Genomic DNA, 8,350 nt, shown 5'->3' with positions numbered 1-8,350 from the left:
CGAAAACAAGAAATTACACAGGTTTGGAAGTAAGAACTTGAAGGAATTTTCTTTGTCAAAACAAAGGCACAGCTGTCAGGCCAATATTTTCAGAAAAGAAACACTCCCAAGGCTCAGTGATTTGAATTATTTCTGTGGAGCTAGTATTCAATTATATCAGGCTAATCAACTTTCAGCAGCTTTTCACAAATATAATAGCTAATAATAAAGTATTCCTGACAAACATCAGCTGACATTCTATATGACTATAGTAATAAAAAATGCAGTGTCAAAGTAAATTGACTCTTTTGGAGTTATTACAACAACAATTGGAGTAAAATATATACTACGTAGAGTTCTAAGTTAACACTAATTTCGGGTGGGGCCAAATGCAGTCTTAAAGTGTTACCTTAACACTTTAAAATTTACTGTGTAGACATTTTTATATTAGAGTATTTTTCTTAAAGCAAAATCGTTCATCACAGATTCATATGAGACACACCAGGGACAGCAGCAAGCTGTTCTCACTCTCAGAGTATCAAATGCTGTTTCAGCAATGTGTTTTTCCTTCGAGGTTGAACTTAAGTATCAGTGCCTGGGCACAGTAACAGCAAGCATATCAGACTTTTATCTTTTAGGGTTTACTATCAACAAACACAGTCTTCTCAGGACAGTGAACTAAAGTAGAAAATTACAAATTTTAACAATGGCAGCAAAATAGAAAGAGCTCAGACCTGCTTCAGATGTCTGTGAAAATGCACACATTTATTTAAACAACAGGAATAGCCAGTCATTGTTTTTATGGCTAAAAACACAGGTAACAGTTTCTGATCACCTTAAGATTGCTGCTAATGTATATGAATAAGCATCTGTCTTTTCTTGTTGATGGTGCAGTGAAACAACATCTTGTTTCACTGCATGGAAATTATCTAAATTCCTAATTATGAGGTTAACCAAGCTATTAGACAAGCATTCATCAGAAACTAGTAGACATAGCTTATGTACAGGCGTGCAGGTGCATCGGTGCTAAACTACCAAGTTGTCATTCTTCTCATAAAGAGCTGTTTTAGTTGTAAGGGATAAAAAAAAGGCTATTTTAAATACATTTTTCAGTAAAAAATTACATAATGTTACTTCAACTGATTTAAATAAAAACCCAATGTAATTTTTGAGATAAATGCATCTTGTCAATAAACATCTATATCTCTTCTTTCATAACATCTGGGACTTATTAGAAAACATGCAGGGTTTCACACAATATTGATATTTACAAATCCAGTTAATGTCCCCTTTCATAGCTCTGCTTCGTATTTCTCTTTTCTGTACTCTACTGCAGCTCCTTTGAGTGGCACACTGCCTCTCTGGATGTTTTACATAATGAGAAAGATACGTCTGTTTCAGTATATGGAAAGGGCAGACATAGAATCAGGTGTTTACAATGTACGATAGCATAGCGAACCAAGGGCAGACCAGCAAAAAAACAAAACAAATCAAAACAAGAAAGACCCAGTTTTATTTTGAGTTTTCATTTATTTTATTTCGATTTTTGTGTTCTAGGTATTTTTGATTGTATTTGAGTTCTTAGGTATTTCCTATTTGTCCTCATGTGTCAGTCTCCTTTTCCCTAGCTCCCTTCTTGCCTCTGTTCACACCTGCTCCCAATCTGCTAATTAGCCTTGTCTTTGTTTCTCTCTCCCATATATTCAGTCTCTCTTTGCTGGTTTGTCGTCATTTCTTTGCCCCCTTGTTTTAAGTATTCGTGGTATTCAGTATTTTTTTGTGGATTTATGTTTTTGGATTTTTGCTTCTGTTACCCTTTTTATTATTAAAAATTCAAGTAATCAACTCAAGTCTTTGTCCACTGTGACATAATTCTATTTCTTGCATTTATAAAAAAAATAAGTAGGTTCCGATCCTTATTCCAAGTCTAGGCTAATTGCACTAGTACGGTATACTTATCAAAGAGGTTAACAGATGCCTCCAAGATCTGTAAATTAATGGTCAGCAAAATGGGGGCAGCCACTATTTAATACACCAGCTCTTCCCTCAGATGGATTTCCCCTTGCAAAACTTCACTAACCCTGAATTTGATTGAGGACCAAAGTACCAAAGCATGTCAGACAAAACTCTTTCACACTGTTTTATTAAAGAAATACACATAATATATATGTAACACATAGAGGCCAGAAAAAATAATCCATGAACTTAAAAATAATAAGTGAATTTGGTTTATCAACTATAGATTTGTCATAAAATGTTTGCTCTGTGCGACCATTGTATAAGACGTTTTGCATTTCACGGTTTTAATGCACTTCTGGGAGGAACACCACTCCGCTGCGTGTTGTGGGGATCTATACTCTGCAACTAAGCTCCTCGTTGTTTAAACCTTACATAAATATGCTAACTCCTTATGTATAATTCTGGAATTCTTTAAGCTATGTAATAATGTTCAGTAATGGTGCGTTTGATGAAAAATGGAAAGTAGCTTTCCTTCTTTATGTGGAAGAATAATTCACCCTATATAAATTATTAATAACAATATAGTATACAACCATTTAATGAAGATTTAGTGCAATAATCTTTATTTTGATGATAATTAGAACTTTTAGCTGAGCAAAAAAGCTCTAAAGGTGCCTTCCCTTTCTATGACACTGTGATTGCAATTTTTTTATAGATTGAACTAAAGGAGTAACTTTTTACCTGCAAACCTAATGCTTCCAAAATAGGTAATAAACTACTACTTTTTCAGGTATCTATGCAATGTAATGGTTTTAAACATATAACAGACAGAACATTTAAATGTAAAATAACTTGTTCAATTGTATTCTAATTATATTGTATTCTAATTGTACTATAATAAAATAAAACAAAAATAAATAAAAATCACAAATACAATTAAACAGACAACGACAAAAAAACATTTTATCATGGTTAGAATGTAGAAAATATATTTTATGGTAAGATTAATAGAAAACTTTTCTAAAAGTTTTTTTTTTTTATCAGTTGTTTAGCTACAAATCTTGGGTTATTTAAAAACATTGTACAAGAAGTAAAACAGAAAAACCTGTGCTTTTTTTCTGTTTACTTGTTATTTAATTGTTGTGTGTTGCAACATCATGATGTGCTTTCCTTTGCCAGGTTAACATATATGCATTTCTTACTTTCAGACTTTGCAAAAAATGTATAATTGAGCACATTGTTTACACAAATGACAAGACTATGCACACTATAAAATTAGACATCAGTCTGTTTTAAATCACTGTATTGGTTTAGGTTTTCCTTTAGATCTGATAAACAACAATAACATTAAATGAAAACCTTTTAACAGTTGATGAATTACACTCACCACCTGTGTGGTAAGAAAAACAAAACCTAAGAAAAAAGGTTAAGTCACAGAAAAGTGCATTTGATTCTATCCGCTGCAGCTGTAACTTCTTGTGTGGTTTGCTATTTAAAGTAAATGATTATTTCTCAAACAACAAAGAAAATAGCAGACTGGCAAAAAAGTTAACGCTTATTACCTCTTTGAATGATACATTTCTTGTAAACAAACCTGAAGCAAGCTCAGACAGTCTCCTCCAACAATCTTGTCACCTCATATGACCAACTAAACGCACGGGCAGATTTTAACAGAGCAGTCGATTGTTCAGGAACATGATCCGAAATCTTAGACCTTTACTTTGTGATCCAGTGCTTTGTTTTGTCAACATTTATGTTTGATTACTGTGTTTCGTTGTTTTATTTCTATTGTATTTAATGAATGTTTAAAAGAACCTCTCTAAGACTAAACTGAATATAACTACCCATGCTCATTAACAGTCTGTCTTGTTGTTCCTGGAAATGAAACAAAGACATGAATGAATTAAAACCAAATATCAATAAAAAGCTGATTTATTCTAATAACTCACGTCATTAAGTCAAATCCATGAAATTAATTATTTCACAGACTGAAGTTAGCAAACCTTCTTTTTTTGTTACACAAATTTCTACTTCCAGCTAAATTTCAGTGCTTTGCAAATGCATTCATTAATTTATTCTGTTCCATTCCAAAGTGTTCTCTTTAAAATATAACTTTAAGAGACAGATCTGGATCTAAAGTCACCATAAAAAAGAAGTCCACCTGTGCACAGTCTCACTGTCAGTAAAAACTCATCTTTACTGAAATCCTGGAAAGACTAACCAGTATCACAATATTACCATTCAGAGACAAAGTCTAATCTTTTTAGGAGCAAAGGTTAGGGTTGGTTATAACAAAATATTAAAATCTTGACGTTTCTCCACAGCCCCAACAAACCAGTCATCTTAAAATGGAACTTAAAATTCAACATGGAAGACTTTTAATTAGCCTAACATGGAACCCCTGCTGATGTTCCCCATTCCGTGCTTCTACTACAGTAGTCCACTCTTAGACTTTTTCACTGAGAAAATACAAGATACTAGAAATACAGTCTGCACATCAAAGCCAACTCCAGTTTGCATTCTGTTTCCAGTTGATAAACTCTGTTAAAATGCCAAATTTCTGAAAAATAAACTGAAAAAGTTTATTTTTCATAAGTCTGCTGTCTTGATGTTTTACTCACAGGTTTTATTAATGGGGTCATAGAATGATCATATACTGTAGGGTATTTGGTGCTGGTCCTCAAGGTCTCTGAATAGGGTGTGTAACATTGGTTGGGCTGAAAATAGAATATTTGCTATTCTATGAGCCCTAATGCAAGCATGGTTAATAGCTCTAGAAAGAAACGACAGGTTTTCTTCCTTTTATGGTATGCTCATGAATATTTAGATGAGCTGTCCGCTGATTGGTTGGTTTACAAGGAGCGAAGCTGCCGAGCAAAGATGCATCATAGCAACAAGCACACACTCACTGAAACAACAAATTGTTGATATGGTAGGGTGACCAGATGTACTCCTTTTCCTGGACATGTCCTACTTTTCATACCTAAAAAAAAAAAAAAAAAAAAAATTTATATATGTTATGAGCTACCTAGCTGTCTTTATGAGCAAGAGTTCAGCTCACCTTTTGGCTGGGCTATTGGTCTGCAGATAATAATATTGTCTTTGTAAATACATTACTTTGGGGGAAAAATATACCCCACATTTATGCACTATTTTTGCACGCCACATATCACTTTACTTGGATTTATTCACTTTAATTGGACTTTTCACTTTATTTGGATTTAGTTTTTACATATACAAAGATATACATACAGATATATATACAGAAGAGCTACTATATGTGTATATATATTTTATCTCTTTTTATTCTTATTTTTTATCTTTATTATATTGTATAGTTGGATGTGTGTATATATCATGTAAAACTGTAACTGGAGCGTGTAACAAAAGTAATTTCTCTCTGGGATTATTAAAGTATTTCTGATTCTGATTCTATATCTAAGGGAAGTGGCGGTTTTCAGTTTTTAGGAAACTTTTTTACAATTTTTTTTACATATGTTTAGCCATATAATTTTACATATATTTAATGGAATCATTAGCAGTATTGATAATTCTAATTATTTTATTTTTCTAAAATTAAAGGCTTTATTTTTTACTGTGATTTTACAATTATGCAACTGCAATAAAAAATAAACATATTTTTAAAGTTTTTTATTTATTTATTTTTTTACATATCTTTAACACATATCAGGAGTCCCAATAAATCTGTAGAGGATTACTTGCATATTCACTATGTATGAAAACAAACAAATGAGATTATTTTTCTTTTCACATTCCAGAAGTTGTTAAAAATCTACAACGTTTTTAGGTAATGGGGGAAGTATCAAAGAACAATAAATAAATATATATTATTCTTGCATTTTAGATATATTGTTTTTGCTTTGATTCCTAAAAATATTTACATTTAATTTATGTGGTTAGACCAGATGATATCTTGTTGGGACATTATACAGTCTGTTACATCACATCTTTATATTTTAAATTGATTCAAAATATTGGTTTACATATCAGCCTCTGTTGTCTTCCTCAGTCTCACACTGGTTCTAGTTTGGAATTAGATTAGCTGCCATGCTCCCAGATTAAAATAAATGCTGTACTCAGCAGGGTCATTTAAAGTATACACAAACGGTCTCGGTATATTTCCATTACAAAAAATGTAAATAACAGCAAGCAGGAAAACATTTATGCTCAGTCATCAACTAAGATTACCTGCTATGTGTTATAAGAAAATGTTTAGTTAGATCACAGATCAGCAGCTGAAAGTATGATGAAAAAGGTGAGATGATATAAAAATAGTATGCTCACAAAACATTCCCCTTATCATTTTAATCCAATAAAAGTATATATGTATAATCTTGTAATAGTTGGATAAAGATAAAGGGAGTCAAATTTTTGGACAAAAAAAGAAACAATTTGGCTCTTATGTAATTTTTATTGATACTTTAAAGCTAAAATAGACTTTCTAGATTTCTCCCATCCTTAATTTCTACTTTGGAATTTGAAATATTAAAGCTCCCAAAGGCGCACGACTTTAAACATGAGGATGAAAAATTATAGGAAGGAATGCAATGAATATAAAATCTGTATAAAATCTTTTAACTCTCCAAACAATGTATTTCGAGTGACATCGAACCTAAAGTAGTGTTACTGAGTTACCATTTCCATATTAATGTTTTATTTTGATCAGATACACTGCAGTTGATAACTATTCATGAATTGCTCCAATTTGTACTAGCCCCAGTGTTAGTTATAATAATTTTTTTAAAGCCTCATAAAACTGTTTAGCTTGATCCTCATACATGTTACGAGTATAACTAGCATAAACACCTTGTTAAAAGGCTATATTTTTTCATTACTTAATGTTTTTTTTTGTATACACTGGTGTATACAAAATGAAAAAATAAGTCTGTCTAAGTCTAATTTAGTTTTAGATGCTTGTTTTGCCAAACAGGTACATGTACTGTGTTATTTCTGGAAGGGTTACATCAAGGTGACACAATCCCTGGAGGGAAAAGATGAAACTCCTTCAACCATCTAACTCTGCTTGAGCTTCCTTGAACCCTCCTTGGAAAAACCGTGAACCAGATGCCAAGGAATCTCAAGAGTCATCTTCTGTGATGCAACATCAGCATGGCCAATAGTTGTGTTGGTACCACGTCCAAACCTTTATTTTAAGCTGACGGCAGCCGTCTGCCAGTGGGGTTACATGTGATCTGCCTCAATCAAAAAAAACGGCTTAAGAAACTATTTCTGCCTCCAAATCTGGAGGGCCCTCCTAAAACGGTTTCTCTGATGATGTTGATTCTGAAATGTATGATGTTCTCCTGTAGGATAGTGTGCTTTAAAAATAGTCACTATCATAATTTATCATAATTTAATTTCTCCAATGTGAGATCAATAATTATTATTATTTTAGTCCCTAACAAAAGCCTGTGTCAGCATATGGTAACAGATTCAGCTGAGAAAGACCAGCTCCTAATTTTTAATTTCTCTTTTAGACTTGGACAAAATATCTTAGCTATTGTAATGAACTTTTAGTAAAAAGTGGTCCATACCAGCAGATTCCTCTGATAACGATGAATCGGTCAATACCAACAGCAGTCAAGGTCATCTGCTCTCGCTTTTCTGCATGTCAAGGTTTGTGTTTTGCCCTGTGAGGGTAAATTTGGCATGGTAGCATGGTTCGTTAGGAACGTAATAATAATACACCTCATGAAAAGCACATAGAGTATAGTAAGGTAGAGAAATTCCCTTTTATTGTGTTGTACGTAGCTTGGCAAAAAAACAAAAAAAATGTAGAATATAGAATTAAGCACATTGGTATATAACAATCTTTCTTCCTGTGCAGTTTAAACAAACAGAAATTTGAACAAAGCAGACTTTTATTCAAGAAATGTACAAATAAATGAATACAAAAGTTAAAAAAGGCAACCAAAAAAAGCATTAATTTCACGTTGAGAATCATACAATTGTTAAACTCATGTATTGTTCAACATGGGTCAAACAACACCACTGTTCATTTCATCCAGTTGTTTTGCTCACATATAGTAAATCATAAAGGCACTTTACTGTGCATAAAATTTCTAAGTAAGACATCCGCACTCTGCAGCTTCCATCTGAGTAGCTGTTTTTCTCTTACTACCCCACAGGGGTAAAAGTATTTCTTTTTGCTACAAGCTTTAAAAATATTTGCATATTTGACTAAACATGACTTTTCTTGTTCTTTTTAAGAGAAAATGTCAGGGGGTAAACAATCAAAAGTTAACCCTGAAAAAATAACACTAGTGCTAGAAAAACCAACATTTATAATTAGATACTAGAATAAAGCTAACTGACCAGCCACTTACAGTAAGGCTTAAAGGTACACTATGCAACCGGTGTTGATTTTCCAGCGAGGCTCCCCCCAGAGGGC

This window comes from Cyprinodon variegatus, unplaced genomic scaffold, assembly GCF_000732505.1.
Source record: "Cyprinodon variegatus isolate N-32 unplaced genomic scaffold, C_variegatus-1.0 Scaffold416, whole genome shotgun sequence".
Classification (NCBI taxonomy): domain Eukaryota; kingdom Metazoa; phylum Chordata; class Actinopteri; order Cyprinodontiformes; family Cyprinodontidae; genus Cyprinodon; species Cyprinodon variegatus.
The sequence above is the reverse complement of the archived record's forward strand: the minus strand, read 5'-3'. Positions refer to the sequence as shown.